This window comes from Marmota flaviventris, chromosome 1 (assembly GCF_047511675.1).
Source record: "Marmota flaviventris isolate mMarFla1 chromosome 1, mMarFla1.hap1, whole genome shotgun sequence".
Lineage (NCBI taxonomy): Eukaryota > Metazoa > Chordata > Mammalia > Rodentia > Sciuridae > Marmota > Marmota flaviventris.
This window is the reverse complement of record NC_092498.1, coordinates 118,784,206-118,800,741: the sequence shown is the minus strand read 5'-3', so window position 1 is coordinate 118,800,741 and position 16,536 is coordinate 118,784,206. Positions and strand designations below refer to the sequence as shown.

General features: G+C 42.1%; 1 protein-coding gene and 2 long non-coding RNA genes across 5 annotated transcripts in view; 1 reads left to right on the top strand and 2 right to left on the bottom strand.

Moving 5' to 3' along the window:
* Nucleotides 1-1,303, bottom strand: part of Rnf185 (ring finger protein 185) — a 35,474-nt gene extending 34,171 nt beyond the window's left edge. For all 3 annotated transcript variants that reach the window (XM_071615411.1, XM_071615409.1, XM_027953411.2), the window contains exon 1: nucleotides 1,173-1,303. The gene's annotated coding sequence lies outside the window, so the exon portion shown is untranslated. The remainder of the gene's footprint in view (nucleotides 1-1,172) is intronic.
* Nucleotides 1,304-1,366: 63 nt separating this feature from the next.
* LOC139706722 (uncharacterized) lies at nucleotides 1,367-16,536 on the top strand. The gene is made up of 2 exons (XR_011708354.1): nucleotides 1,367-1,434; nucleotides 16,428-16,536. It is a non-coding gene; the product is annotated as an uncharacterized lncRNA (long non-coding RNA).
* LOC139706720 (uncharacterized) lies at nucleotides 3,514-7,146 on the bottom strand. The gene is made up of 2 exons (XR_011708350.1): nucleotides 6,513-7,146; nucleotides 3,514-5,269 (listed from the first exon to the last, which is right to left on the bottom strand). It is a non-coding gene; the product is annotated as an uncharacterized lncRNA (long non-coding RNA).

Sequence of the window (16,536 nt, the reverse complement as noted above, 5' to 3'; positions counted from 1 at the left end):
TCAGGTGCTAGATGTAGGCTAGGGGGAATGAAGGTGTCAAGAAAAGAAAGTTGGAAAAAGAAATCTCATATTTTCTCCGAGGGCAGAGTCAGCACCAGAAAGATTCAAAGTAAAATTACTTAGAAGCAGAGACTTTGGAGTTGGGAAAGACCTTCATCTAATACTTGCATTCCTCCTTCCACAAGGAAACAATCCATCCTATCGCTAGTCACCGCTGATGATTTTTCCATTAAGTTCTTCTAGTAAGCAAAAATCTTGTCCTCCTGTAGAATCCACCTATTAAGCCTAGCTCTACTTCTTTCCACCCCAAAGATGCAGTGGAAGCTCTCTTCTCCATAACTTTTTTTTTTCTTACCTTTAGTTTTAAAAATGTTATTTTCCTTTCAGTGTTCTTTTTTTCTAGCCTAACTATTACAGTTTTTTCAGTTCCTGAACTGGCCCAAACTGCCTCAAAGCGAAGAAAAGATATCTGGTATCCATAGCAGAAAGCACTTAAGATCATTGGGCTTCAAACATCAGAAAGATTCAAAGTAAAATTATTTGAGTATTCCAAGGCGAATACTCAAATCACGGTTTCCTAGGTCCTAAACGCAGATTCCACACTAGTTGTTTGATTTTAGCCCAGCACTTCAATGCCGGCAAACCAGGAGATTTCAAAGTAGATGGTGTGAAAAACATTTTGAGAAGCACTGCCCCGCTTTACAAGTGAGGAAACTAGGCTCAGCACAGAAAAAGGATCTGGCCTGGAAAGCACAATTTGCGGTCGGTGGCGAAGTCTCGAACCCAGGTCTTTTAACTCTCACCATAAATCTGTTCAACACATTCCGCGCCTCTCGGTCTCTCTATTCGAGGTAAACTCGTTAAATGCACCACCATATGAGAGAGGCGGTTCCGTCCAGGAGAAAGGAACGAAATCAGGGTAAGCCCTTGCCTGAAACGGAGCTCTGGGGAGCCTTTTCCTTTCTCAAGGCCTCGATTTCCCTAATCTATACTCATGGGACGAAAGACCACAACGCCATCCTGACTGTTCTTCTGGGGACCGAGGGCTCCGGGCAGGGCCAGGTTTGTCTCTGAGGCCCTGGGCTCAGGTGTCTCAGTACGTGAGCCCCGAAAATACCGAACCGGATTCCCGGTCCCCACCTCCCTTGTCTCCTCCCCAGCCCTTCACGTACCTGCCTCCGCGCAGCTAACGCCGCAGAGGCCGCCCCAGCCTACGGGTACGTCCCGGACGAGAGTCCCACTGCCTCGTCAGTCTACAAGACTAGAACTCCGACCCCTCCTACGCGAATTCTCGTCACCTGACCCAGAGCCTCCCCTCTCAGAGGAACTTCCGGCTGCAACCGGAAAAGATACGTCCAGAGCTCTAAGGTTCCGCCTGCCGGCAGGTCGCGGAAGAACGCAAGGTAGGACAAGAAGTCTCTCCTTGAATAAAAGGTGATTCCGGAAGTACCAGATAAGCTTGGGATATCTTGTTGCAGCAGAATGTAAACATGATAATAATAAGAGCTACCAGCGTCAATTCAGGGCAATTTTAGGATCAAAATACACAGTGATATTAATAGAGTATAACTAATTGAATAAAATTGTAATCCGTAAGTTTTTACGACACACAGAAATGAATAAATGGGAAAAAATAAACCTTTCCATTAGGAGAATGCCATCTAATAGACATTATTAGAAAATCACAATTGAATGATAAATTAGATGTTTGCGTAATACAATGTCTCCCACAAATTACTTATTGATTATAAAAGAAAACTAATGGTGTTACAGGAATGTATCTAGCATAAAAAATAAATCAAAGTGATCAAAAGTATTGTCAAAGTAAGGGGTCAAGTAGAGATCTTATGCCTCCTCATAAGATGCCCTGAGAAGGACATCTCTTCCGTGGTCTTTCTTTTACAAGTGCATGGCCCTGGGGATGGAGGTGTAGTTCAGTGGGGTAGAACGTGTCTAGCATTTGTGAGGTCCTAGATTCCATCTCCAGGAACCAAAAAAGAAAAAAAGGGTGTGGTTCAAATCTCCAAATCCAAACTGAGGGACTACTATCAACTATAAAATAACTGTCAGGGTGGAGAACAGCTGGGGAACTGTTTCTTTTTTCAGTTTAAAGAAGACTAAAGAGCACAACAACAAAATTGTGTGCCTGGGCTGGACTAAGGTGATGTGGTCAAATAACTATAATGGACAATATTGACACAAGTAGTAAAATTCATGTATGAATTGTGGATTAGCTGCCAGTACATATTGTGTCAAATCACATACTTCTTATGTGTGGCTTTGTGATACTAGATATTGAACCCAGGGCTTTGGATGCTAGGCATGCACTCTACCAAAGGATTATATCACCAACCCTTTTTAATTTGTTTGCGGCAGGGTCTCACTAAATTGCTCAGGCAAGCCTCAGATTTGTGATCTTCCTGCTTCAGCCTCCCTGGTAACTGGGATTACAGGAGCATGCCATCATTCCAGGCCTCAAATCACACATTGATAGCCTTTCCCTGAGCTGCAGTTTGCATCCAGGCAGTTGTCCTTAGCAGCATTCTTTGTTGTTTCATTCATTCGACAAATATTTATTAAGGGTCAATAATTATCTCAGAGACTTAGGGTTTGGGCATGAGAAGGGAATTAATGTAATAAATGGTATAAACTCATAGATTAAGCTCTTAGCTGTAACCAGGAAATGCATGGGGGTATTTTACAGTCACACAAATCTGGAAGAGTCTAGGATCTAAGAAAAAGAATAACAGCCCCCTGATATCCAGGAGCTGGCCTGGCATTACAGGTAGACCTTTGCCTTCTCCTGTTGATATAAAAATTTCAACATCAAACAAAGGTGTTATATGACCATGATGAATCAAGACAACAACAAGATCCCCTCCTTAATCTTGTTTGACCCCAGACAAGTCATAAGCATTGTTCAAACCATAAAAATGATAAAATATTTCCTTATCCTCACTCCAATAGAGATTATAGCTTTATAATCTCCATCTAAAATTTACCACGGTATACATTCATAGACAGCATTGCAATTCAGATTAAAGCTCCTCTTCCTTAAACCCTCCCTAAAATCACCTGACACAAGCCCAAATCCTCTATGTTCTTTTTGTTGTTGTTGTGCTGGGGATTGAACCCAGGGCCTTGTGCATGTGAGGTAAGTGCTCTACCAACTGAGCTATATCCCCAGCTCCCTCCTTTCTAATACTGGTACTAAGATGCCTCATTGTTTTTCATGGTTCCTGCTATACCACCAACCCCAACCCCTGTAAAAAGTGATAAACCAACTTGCTTAACCAAGTTGTTCTGATATATTCCTATATCAGAATTTGGTTGTGAGGCTATTTGGAACAGGTTCAGCACATAGTAAGTTTTCATACATTCAAAGAAAATTCCTGCTTGAGCTAGTACCTTCTTTGAAAAAAAATCATAGATCATCATCATTATGAAAAAATGTTGAAGCCATTGAAAGATCCACAGATCCCAAACCCGGAACGAACCACACGAGACACTGGCTGCAAAAAGCAGGAGGCGTTTATTGTCACACAGGCGCCTGCGGGTGCTCAGCGAAACCTCAGCCGGAGCTTCGGTGAACTGGCACACCGGGCTTTGGGATACAGATCTTTTATAGGGTACAAGTGGGTTAGTTCTTAGCTTAGCACAGCAACAGCCCTTCTATTGGTTCCTCTGAATCCAGCAGGGGGGTCACCTAGTGGGTAAACTTGTTTTTCGAATTTTTGTTCTTGGAAAAACCCTAAAGTTACACCTTGCCCTTCTTGGTTCCTGTTTTTAAACTTAGTTCTCAAGTTTAGCTGGTAGGGCTGTCTGAAAGGAACATTTTGTGGTAGGGGGCCTGTTAGGGTTATCTACATAGAACATCTTGTAACTTTGTGCAACACTTGAAATGCTATGGGCAGCTGGTGGGGCTTTGACATGGGGTTTGGGTAAGAAAGCATCCTGCAGCTTCAAGGCATAGGGGCTGGATTTCCTAATGTGGGGCCTGGGTCCTTGAGGTCCTTCATTTCCCCCTTTTCTTTATCCGGGATATAATCTTATATCCATTGATCTACCTGCTCAGAGTCCGGCACTTGCTCAGCTGATGGCTCAGGGTGCTGTGGGAGTACTTGATATTGCTGCGCGAGGACCATAGTTTGGATTACAGACAGTCTTCTTTTTATAAATTGCATTAATTTGTTGAATATACAAGGTCCAAAGGTTAAAATTAACAGTAATATAATCAAGGGGCCAGCTACAGTAGATAATATAGTAGTTAGCCTAATTTTGAATAGGACCCCAGGGTCGTAGGCATTTTTGAAGTACATTTTTAGGCCCCATTGTTTTTTTTTTTTTTTTATCCATTTCTTTGATGCCTTGCCTGCCTGAGTAAAGGTAATGTTTAAGGGGTTGCAGGCAAACGTGGAGCATGGCCCTGCCCCGTACCATTTTAGGTTCCTACAGGAGTCGGAAGATAGTGGGGGCTCTTGTCCCTTTTCTTTTTTACTTGTATTAAATCCCCAGATGAACCTGGCTTCCATCATATATCCCTCATAGTTTTATATCCCCAAGATTTACAATAGTAACTTTCATGTTGTCCACATTTTTGTGACTGGGTTTTTTTTATCCCTAGGGCATATGTAGAAGGGTGTCTCCCTTAGAGCTGCTCTACACCCTGTGGGATGTTTTATGCAGGTGCAGCGTCCACTGTAGACGCATGCTTCTGCCTCACTGGGATCATCAAAGTCCTTTGCCTTAGCCAGCAGGTAACAAAGATCAGGCCTTAGAGCAGGTTACTAAGCCCAAAGGGGGTATTTTGTGGATGTTTGGTTTTAAATTATATCTCCTGTCCCCGATAATATTTGCCATGTCTGGCTCACAGTTTGGTTAGCAACCGTTAGGGGAAATACAAAGCACAAAGCAAGGAAAATCAACAGCGTGTGAGTCTTATCTTTAGTGGATTTTGAGTGCGTTGCAACTTTCATTCTGGATCCGGAGAGGTGCCTGCGGACTCCTGTGGATGTGCAGCTTTCACGTGGGAGGTGTGGATCCAAGCGGTGATGCCGTCCACTTTGACTGCAGTGGGAGTGGTCAGCAGAATGGTGTAGGGTCCTTTCCACCGCGATTCGAGGTTCTTGCTCTGGTGCCTGCGTACCCAGACGGTGTCTCCAACTTTGAAGGGATGTGGCAGCAAGGGGGTTTTAAGTTCCTCTTTGTATGCTGCGGCTAGAGGCTTCCAGACCTCGTTCTGGACCAATTGCAAAGCATGCAAATGAGTCTGCATAGATGGGGTGAGGGAGGCATAGGTTTCAGTTTCATAAAAGTTAACAGCGGGAGGTGGGGCACCGTACAGGATTTCAAATGGGGTTAGTCCATGTGGGCCTGGGGTGTTTCGGGCCCGATACAAGGCTAAAGGTAGGAGTTGTACCCAGTCTTTAGTGCCAGTTTTAAGTGTTAATTTAGTTAAAGTCTCCTTGATGGTTCTATTTATCTTTTTTTTATCTGTCCTGAACTTTGGGGTCTATAAGCACAATATAATTTTTAATTAATTTCCAATGTATTGGCCACCATCTGACTTACCTGGGAGACGAAGGCAGGCCTATTAAATGTTTTTTTTTCAGGTTACCCAGTTCAAAATTGAAACTCCTTAATTTTTTTTTTATTTCAAGTATTTAAGTTTTCTAGCATGAACTATCTGAAATCAAACTAAACAATTGCTTAAACCCAACTTTTAACTGCAAGATAGTGCAATGCTTTAGAACTATAGGTGTAAAATCAAGGGTCTCAGTGTGACTGGCTTTACTGCATTCAGTGTTCCTTCTTTTTAAGTAAATAGAGGTGGTGTAATCCTTAAGATGTAGATAAGGACCCAGGGAACTCCCCAGAGCTAAATGGCTCTGGCAGCTGCTGGGAGTCCCTTAATCTTATCTTTTATCCATAGGATTAGTTCCTCCAGTTTGGTTTGACCTTAGGCATTAGGCATTTTTGTTTTTCTAACTTTTTAGTAGCCAGCTCCCAAAAAGTTTATCCTCTGCTTGCAGTTGTTTCGAGTGCTAGGCTTCCCCAAGAAAGCAGAGTGGGGACTCCTTAAAAGTCCCTTTGAGAGTGTCAAAATTTGTGACTGAAAATTTGGTTCTCATCTCTAAAGTACAGATATGAATCAGACAGGACATAAAACACAAAGAACGCTGCGCGGCTTCGGCACAAACCGAAAGAATCAGATGGCCTGGGAGAAACTGCTTCTCCGTCACCTACAAAAACGGTGTATCCCTTGGAAACACCGGGGGCCCCAAAGAAATGGACCCCTCTGATCCCTGGGACGTCTCCCAGGGTGGCAGGGGTGAAGTCTGAGTTCGTCAACTCCTTCCCCGCCTGCCTCAGAAAGCTGAGTGATCACAGAATTACTTCAGAATCGGAATACCAATGACTATGCCTAGTCTTTCAGACGCTGCGCGAAACAGAGAACAGATAGCCAATAGGACAACAGGTTAGACATAGACAGCTCGAGCTGGCCAGCTTACCTCCCAGTGATGTCGAGTGTTCTCCGGATAGGGATCGGGATCGGAACCGGGATCGGGAATCTCGGTGGAACCTCCAAAATGAAAGATCCACAGATCCCAAACCCGGAACGAACCACACGAGACACTGGCTGCAAAAAGCAGGAGGCGTTTATTGTCACACAGGCGCCTGCGGGTGCTCAGCGAAACCTCAGCCGGAGCTTCGGTGAACTGGCACACCGGGCTTTGGGATACAGATCTTTTATAGGGTACAAGTGGGTTAGTTCTTAGCTTAGCACAGCAACAGCCCTTCTATTGGTTCCTCTGAATCCAGCAGGGGGGTCACCTAGTGGGTAAACTTGTTTTTCGAATTTTTGTTCTTGGAAAAACCCTAAAGTTACACCTTGCCCTTCTTGGTTCCTGTTTTTAAACTTAGTTCTCAAGTTTAGCTGGTAGGGCTGTCTGAAAGGAACATTTTGTGGTAGGGGGCCTGTTAGGGTTATCTACATAGAACATCTTGTAACTTTGTGCAACACTTGAAATGCTATGGGCAGCTGGTGGGGCTTTGACATGGGGTTTGGGTAAGAAAGCATCCTGCAGCTTCAAGGCATAGGGGCTGGATTTCCTAATGTGGGGCCTGGGTCCTTGAGGTCCTTCACCATGAGCTTCAATTCAGATAAACTTGCTGATAATATTTGCTCTTTGTTGTTGCTGTTGGGTTCACAAGGTAGACCAAAGGAGAGAATTCAACTTTTCCCTGATTCAGTAATGAGGTCATTCTCATGGTCTTTTCTGGAAATCCACATTCCTGAAACTATGAGGTAACAAGCACTATTTATCTCATGCTTTTAAAAACTTTCTCAACAAATAATAGAACTGACCAAGTGCTGTGATGTACGGCTATAATCACAGCAACTCAGGAGGCTGAGGCAGGAGGATTACAAGTTCCAGACCTTTCTCAGCAACTTAGAGAGGCCCCAACCCTTGTGAGATCCTGTCTCAAAATAAAAAAATAAAGAGGGCTGGGGATGTGCCTCAGTGGTTAAGTGCCCTGAGTTCAATACCCAGTGCCAAAGAAAAAAGAAATAACAGAATTCGAATTTAACAAACTTGAAAGCAACTTTAGCTTCAAAGTATATCAAGTAACATCTCCTCTGCTTTACACACTAAGGCACTTGAGGGTCCTGGAAACCCTGTTGGCGATGTTGGCATTTATCCTGCCAGGACCCAGCATAGATTTAATGTTATCCAAAACAACAAATTGTGCTGACCTAAAAAAAAAATTAATTCTAGAAGGAAAGGATTTAAAAAAAAATTCTGGGGCCGGGGGTATAGCTCAGTAGAGTGTTTGCCTCACATGCACAAGGCCCTGGGTTCAATCCCCAACAACACACACACATACACACACAGTTCTGGTTTCACCCTCTGCTTATTCTGAACATCTCAAGATTATCATTTTAATAGCCCCTACCTTCCTCCTGTGCCCTTCTCTTCTCTCTCCATACTCCTCTAATAATAATATAATGCAATTTAGTTCCTATCCTGACATTGTAAGAAAAATATTTAGATGAAGAGCTAGAGGACCAGAGAAGTAAAGCAACATGCCCAAAGCTCAACACCTGGTAAGAATCAGACTTCAAGCTTGGAATCTGGCCGGGCATGGTGGTGCATACCTGTAATCCCAACTCAGGAGGCTGAGGCAGGAGGATTGCAAATTCAAATGCAGCTTCAGCAATTTAGTGAGGTCTTAAGCAACTTATCGAGACCCTGTCTCAAAGTAAAAAATAAAAAGGGCTGGGCTGCGATTGTGGCTCAGTGGTAGAGCACTTGCTGAGCATGTGTGAGGCACTAGGTTTAATCCTCAGCACCACCACATTAAATAAATAAATAAGGGTATTTATTTATTTATTTATAAATAAATCTACAACTAAAAAAAATTAAAGCAAAAGGGACTGGGGCTGGGGCTCAGTGGTAGCGCATGTGCCTGACTTGAGTGAGGCACTGGGTTCATTTCTCAGCACCGCATGTAAATGAATAAAATAAAGGTCTATCAACAACTATATATATATGGGAAAAAAAGGCCTGGAAATGTGGCTCAGTGGTTAAGTGCCCCTGGGTTCAATCCCTGGTACAAAAACACAACACAATAAAACAAAACCTGACTGTGGTTGAACATGCTTTGCCTCCCTGGTACAGAAAGTAGGGCTAGAAAGAGAGGAAGGGGCAATGGGAGATGGGAGTCCATACAGAGGCATTCAGATCCTTTCAAGAGAGCCTTTGAAAAAAATCATAGAGCATCATCATTATGAAAAGATGTTGAAGCCATGAGTTTCAATTCAGATAAACTTGCTGATAATATTTGCTCTTTGTTGTTGTTGTTGGGTTCACAAGGTAGACCAAAGGAGAGAATTCAACAAATATGAGGCCATTGAGGAGCCTTAGAGGGAGCAAAGGCCTGAGCCAAGCTTCTTGGGGACCAGGCAGGTTGAAGAGAAGGGAACGTTTTTTACAGGAAAGGGATTAAGGACCTGAAGCTTCAGATGTTCACCTCCCAGGGTAGAGGAGAAGAGGGACCCAGGGGATTTACTGCCAATTTGATTTTTTTTTTTTTGGTACCAGTGATTGAACCCAGGTATGCTTAGCCACTAAGCCACACTCCAGTCCTTTTTTAAAAAATATATTTTTATTGTAGATGGTCACAATATCTTTATTTTATTTATTTATTTTTATGTGGTGCTGAGGATTGAACCCCATGCCTCAAATAGGCTAGGCAAGCACTCTACCACTGAGCTACAACCCTTTTAATTTTTTGTTTTGAGGCAGGTCTCACTAAGTTGCTCAGGGCCTTGCTAAGGTTGGTCTCAAACTTGTGATCCTCCTGCCTCAGCCTACTGAGTCGCTGGGATTACAGGCATACATGGTGCCGGGCTGATTTTTTAGGATTCACAGAGGGCTCATTTTTTTAGGATTCACAGATCACTGCTCTTCTCTGGGTTTCAGTTTTTTCATCTGTACAGTGCAGGGAGAAAGGATTCCAGGATCCCAGGAACCTGGAATTCAAGGATAACCCAGCTCTTGGAAGTGATGTGGAGGTGGAATCAATTTCTCTTCCAATCTCCTCCACCTGGCTTAGTTCCCTGGGCCTGACTATACTCCTACCCTCATTCCAAGTTATTCTTTCCTTATGGCTATAGAAGTGTAAAACCATATGTGTACACAGCAGAGAGACTAAGCCAGAGAAAGCACCCCTCAGTTCTCCTCAGTCCCAACCCTTTGGCAGAGAGAAGGCACATCAACTCAACAGTATGATTGGATTGTTACTAGTCACCAGATCCATGACAAAATGGTTAAATCCTTATTGTGTGCTCTCAGATATGTCACCTAAGCCCTGGGCCTTGTGTTCCTCTCATTCTCTCTGGATCCTAAGGTAGTTCAAAGCCCACTGCAACTCTGCCATCAAGTCCTCTGCTCCAGGATAAGTCAGAGTCCATTTTTTTCTACTCCCCCTGGGAATTCTGGAGGATAATCTAGAAATGAGATTGCCAGATAAAACACAGGATATCCAGTTAAATCTGAATTTCACATCAGCATCAAATAATTTTTTACTATAAGTGTGTCCTAAATATCACCTGGGATATGCTTTATGCTAAAAATTACTTGTTTATCTGAAATTCAAAATTAATTTGATGACTTTTATTTTTTGCTAAATCTGGAAATCCTAGCTAGAGGAAATGCCCACAACCTCAACAGCATGACTGGACAGAGCCTAGGACTATGGGGTTCAAAAGAGTAGCATGGGTGACATTGGCGATCCCTTCTTGGACATTGAGGAAGAAACCCAGGCATCAGCATCAGTCAGTAGGGGGCAGCCAAGATCTACATAGTTCCAGGATGGGTGGCTGGAAACTTTCCCAGGGTATAGGGGCAGTGAAGACTTAAAGGGATAAAGGTGCTCATTCTGTCAGCTTTGCCCAACCCTGTACCCCATCTGAGCACCCTCAGCATCCTCCATCCTAGGAAATTGTCTCACCCTTTGACAATGTATATTCAGGTAAAAAATCCAGGAATTACATCCTTCCTCCAAGAGTGGATATAATTTGCATTCAAAAAAGGGCAAAGTCTATGTTTAGTTCCACAAATTTTTACATAAGAATGTACCCTTCATACCACCACACAGATCAAGATATAGAACTATGCTTTCAATAGTGACTTTTAGCCACACATGGCCTTTGAGTGCTTGAAATATAGAATCTAAGTTGAAATGTACAGTAAGTGAAAAATGAACACAGGATTTTAAAGATAGTATGAAAAAGGATGTAAGAGACTCCTTGATAATTTTAAAATATTAATAGTATGTTGAGATAATAATTTACACATTGAATTGCATGAAATATAACATTAAAATTTCTTTTACTTAGGCAGACATGGTAACACATGCCTTTAATCTAAGTGATTTGGGAGGCTGAGGCAGGAGGATTGCAAGTTCGAGACCAGCCCAGTAACTTACTGAGACCCTGTCTCAAAAATTTTTTTTCCTTTTACTATTTACCTATTTTTACTTTCACACATTTATATATATATATATATATATATATATATATATATATATATATATTTTTTTTTTTTTTTTTTTTTTTTTTTTTTTTGCAGTACTAGAGATCAAACCCAGGGCCTCACACATGCCAGGCAAGCACTCTACCAATTGATCTATATTCCCAGTCCTTCACCTATTTCTTTTCCTTTTTAAAAGCTGCATATAGAAAATCTGAAGTTAGGGGGCTAGGGTTGTGGCTCAGAGGTAGAATGCTTGCCTACCATGCGTGAGGTACCAGGTTCGATCCTCAGCACCATATAAAAATAAAATAAAGGTATTGTGTCCATCTATAACTAAAAAATAAATATTTAAAAAAAGAAAATCTGAAGTTAATAATTTATGTGTTAACTTTAAGTTAACACATTAGAGTTCTATTATTCAGGGTAGTGAAGACATAATCTGATCTGTTCATCTATACAATAAGGTCTTGGAGAAGTGAAGTAAGTAATTGGCTGACAGTCCCCAACTATAGTAGAATGGGATGGGAAATCAGGCCAGTTTGAACCCTGAACCCATGACTACCTACAGAGTTCCCCTTAGCCTTCTGACATTTGACTTTTTCCAAGGTCATATCCCTTCTCTCTTCCTTCCTTTCAAGGCTCTAAGGATGGAACCCAGGGCCTTGAATGTGCTAGGTTCCACCACTGAGCCACTATCCCAGCCCTCTCTCTGTTTTCATTTCCAGTGCTCATATCCCTTCTTCCTTCCTTCCTTTCTTTTCTTTTTTTTTTTTTTTTTTTTTTTGAGGTATTAGGGATCAAACTCAGGGCCTCTGCATACTCAGCAAGCACTTTCCCACTGAGCTATACTCCCAGCCCCACCTCCCCTCTTGAGTCTTCAACCAGTAGAGACCTAAGGTATGCTAACCCATCCTGTTGTGAGGACATAGGAGTGGGAGTGGGGACTTCCTAGAAGAATGGCTAAACCAACAGCTGAAGGATGAGTAGGAAGAAACCAGGTGAAGGAGGGTGAAGAGTGTTTTAAGCAAGGAAATTGCATGTGCACGGCCCTGAGAGAGCCTTGAGGGTATTGAGGGTATTGAGGGTAAAAATGTAGCGGTGGCCAGGTATAGTGGCACATGCCTGTAATCCCAGCTACTCTAGAGGTTGAGGCAGGGGGAGTACAAGTTTCAGACCAACATGGACAACATAAAAGGAGACCTTATCTCAAAAAAAGGGAAAAAAAGGGGTTGGTGGTGTTAGGGATATAGCATTTACCTAGCACATGCAGGCTTGGGATTCAATTTCCAGTACTAAAGGAAGGAAGGAAGGAAGGGAGGAAGGGAAAAAAAAAGAAAGAAAGAAAGAAAGAAAGAGAGAACAGCTTTCTATGGAGCAGAGAAATGGGGAATGAGAGAGGTTAACTGAACCCTAATCCTGCAGAGCCTGCCAGGCTTCAATCTGAAAGCCAAAGTGGTCAGGGGACAGATTTAGTCAGAGGAAGCAGCAGGACAGGTTTGTTTTTTTGAAGATCAGGCTTACTGCCTCTTGGGGAATCCCTTTTTAAGAAAGAAACAGAAAGCCAGAGGATCAAAGGGCTTGTTCAGCATCATAACAAATCACAGGTTAGAGCTGGTACAAGGAAGACACAAGCAACCAGAAAGGAGTAGCCAGCTTTATTCAGTAGTTTCTCAAGGAAATGCTGATATTGGATGTCCACCAGGTGGCAGAAGAGGCTGTACCCAAATCCACGGCCTCCTGCAGCTTTTTCACAAATTTTCTTCCGTGTTCTGGGCCAAGCTATTTTGTCCTGACCCCAGAGCAGCAAAGAGAACTTTTGGATCTCAGGAGTCTCAGAAACTGACCCCAGCTCCCAGTCTTCTGCCCTTGATCTGGGCAAATTCACAGATACAACTGCTTAAGAACTTGAGTCCTTGGCTATAGAAATGGTAGAGTTATTATTTAGTCAACAGGAGCCAAAATTTGTAGTCAAAACTCCCTCTGAACCTCTCTCTGTTTTGTTTTAAATATTTATTTTTAAATTGTATTTGGACACAATACTTTTATTTTATTTATGTACACACACACACACACACATATATATATATACATATATATATATTAGTTATACATGGACACATTATCTTTATTTTGTTTATTTATTTTTATTTTATGTGGTGCTAAGGATCAAACCCAGGGTCTCACACATGAGAGGCGAGCGCTCTACCGCTGAGCCACAACCCCAGCCCTATTTATTGCTTTTATGTGGTTCTGAGGATGGAACCCAGGGCCTTGAATGTGCTAGGTGAATGCTCCACCGCAGAGCCACTACCCCAGCCCTCTTTCTGTTTTCATTTCCAGTGTCATATTGAACCCCAAGCCTAGAGCATCCTAGGAAAATATCCTATCATTGCGCTTTCTCGCCAGTCTCCCCCTGAGATTTGTGATAATACTTTTCTGTTCCCCACTCTCCTACCTCTTTCATTCTGTTGTAGGAGTTAGTCTCTCAGAACCTCTCAAAGGCCCCAGGCAGAGGACAGCCCAACAGGGAAGGAGGGGATATCACCTCAGGTCTCTGAGTTACATCGATACAAAACAGTCCAGATTTAAACCTTAGCAAGGAATCCTGTGTAGAATGAAAAGGATGGATAAGTAGTAGAGCTTTGGGCAAATTTGTTCTCCCTGTGCCTCCACTAGGAAGTAGGGGTGAAAAGTCCCTGCCCTCAATATCCTCCCCCTACTGGGTAGGGTTGCCAGATGTAGCAAATAAAAACAAAGGACACCCAGTTTGGTTAAAGTTCAAAGAATATTTTTTTAAATGCAATGTTTGGTGCATACACTTACATTGAAATTATTCATTTTTTGTGATTCAAATTTAACTAGGCATCTCTATGTCATCTGGTACTCCTACTTCTAAGGTATGGTGGCACTGTAAATGTCAAGTGCCATCTAAACAAAAGGGGTTTGAGTCTTGTACTCAGCATCATTTTGTCCCATATCCCAAGGCCCTTTGTGGCTTCATTGCCCAGATAGATAGAGCTCTCAGGGTTCACACTGCCCCCATGTTCCCTACTGGGTTTCCCTATAGCTCCTGCTTTACTCTGAGGTTTTTCCCTCCAGTGAGCTCCTTTCTTCATCTTTGACCCTCACCATACTCTTGAGAAGTAATAAAGTTTATGGTTTGGATCCTAAATGTTTTCCAAAGGCTCATATGCTAGAGCCTTAGTTGCTAGTCTATGGACTACTGTGAAGTGGTGGAAATGTTTTAAGAGATAGGAAGGAATGAAGTTTGGGGCATGCCCTTGAAGGGGATATTGGGACCCTGGCCCCATCCTCTCTTTTTGCTTTCTGCTTGCTGCCATGAGATAAGCAGACCTCTTCCTCCATGTGCTCCTACCATACATAATGTATTATGCTGCTGCAAATCCAAAGTAATGGGACAAAATGACTATGGACTGAAACCTCTGAAACTATGGGCCAAAATAAATATTTTCTCCTTTTAAGTTGTTTATCTTGGGTATTTTGTTACAGCAATGGTAAGGTGACTAATGTAAAAAGGTAGGCATGACCAGCCTAAATAGTAGAACACATCATGGGGATTCAGCAAAAGTAAATCACTTAGCCAAGGCTGCCCAGTGAAGTGGGCATTAAACCCAGCGTATGAATAAGGATCTCCTGGGCTTCTTAGGGCCCCACTACAGCTTGGAATCATCTGGGGAAATGAAAGGAGCCCACATTCTGCAGCCTGGGGAACTAGACAGCAAGTCAGTCACACTGTTGTCTGCCTGGCTGCTGCCCTAAATTCCCCAACTGAAATGAAATTCCTATTTGTTAAAAGCTACTGTATGTCAGTCATTGAAGAACCTTATTTACGCTCACATTAATCCTCATGACATGGGTTCTGTAATTTCCATTTTACCAATAAAGCCCCAAAAGGCAAGAGGATGTGCCCAAGATTATAAAGTAAGGGAAAAGACATCTGTCCCGGGCTTATTTCTTTCTATCATACTGCTCTACCTACACCCTAGATGTTGAATATACTTGGAGTTTCTAGCTCAAAAATCTACAGTAACAACTTGGTTTATTCCTTTTCAAACTTGAAAATGTGTATTTCATTTTCTTGTATTGTTTATTGTCATTATAATGTCTGGGATTTTCAGTAGAATTAATTGTAGCAGCTATGAAATCTTCCTATTTTAGTGGAATGTTTCTGTGTTAGTCATCGATTGCTATGTGAAAAAAAATTCCAAAATTTTGTGCCTTAAAACAACAAATATAGGGCGGGGGACATAGCTTAATAGTAGAGGGCTTCCTGGCATATATGAAGCCCTAAGTTCATTCCCCAGCCAACACACACACACACACACACACACACACAATCTTACACACTTTCTGAAGGTTAAGAACCCAAGAGTAGCTTAGTTAATGGTCTTGACTCAAGGTTCAAAATAGATTACAGGGGCTGGGGATGTGGCTCAAGCGGTAGCGTGCTCGCCTGGCATGCGTGCGGCCCGGGTTCGATCCTCAGCACCACATACAAACAAAGATGTTGTGCCCGCTGAAAACTAAAAAATAAATATTAAAAAATTCTCTCTCTCTCTCTCAAAAAAAAAATAGATTACAGCAATTATATCAGTAATGTTTCTCCAAAGAAGTTATACAAATGGCCAGTGTGCACACGAAAAGATGCTCAACATCATTAGCCATCAGGGAAATACAAGTAAAAACCACAATGAAATACCACATCACAATAGGATGATTATAAAGACAGACAATAACTATTATTGGCAAAGATATGGAGAAATCAGAACTCTTATACACTGATGGTAAGGACATGAAATGGTGCAGCCACTTTGGAAATAGTTCTGGCAGTTCCTAAGAATGTTAAACAGAGAGTGACCATATGACTCAGCAATTTCATTTCTAGGTATAAAAACAAATAAAATATATCCATACAAAAACTTGTGCATGATAGGCTGGAGTTTTGGCTCAGTGGTAGAGTGCTTGCCTAAACATGTGAGGCACTGGGTTGGATCCTCAGCACCACATAAAAATAAGTAAATAAAAAACTTGTGCATGAATATTCAGAATAGCATTATTTATGATAGCCAAAAAGTAGAAACAACCCAAATGTCCATCAGATAGTTAGACAAAATTTGATATTCATACAATAGAATATTATCTATTCATAAAAAGGAACAAAGTATTGTTACATGCTACAACATGCACAAACCTCAAAAACATTGTGCAAAATGAAGGAAGCCAATCACAAAAGATCATATATTGTATGCTTCTATATATATTCTTATACCACATAATGATTAACAATGAACTACCTATACAGTGGTGGTCCCATGCTCTCTGCTTCCTGATCACCATGTCCTGAACTGCTTTCCTCCACCCTAGATGTTCTGCCATGATGTTCTGCCTTATACCTTGGGCCCAGAGCTATGGAGTCAACAAGCATGGACTGAACCTCTGAAATTGTGAGCCAAAATAAACTTTTCCTGCTATA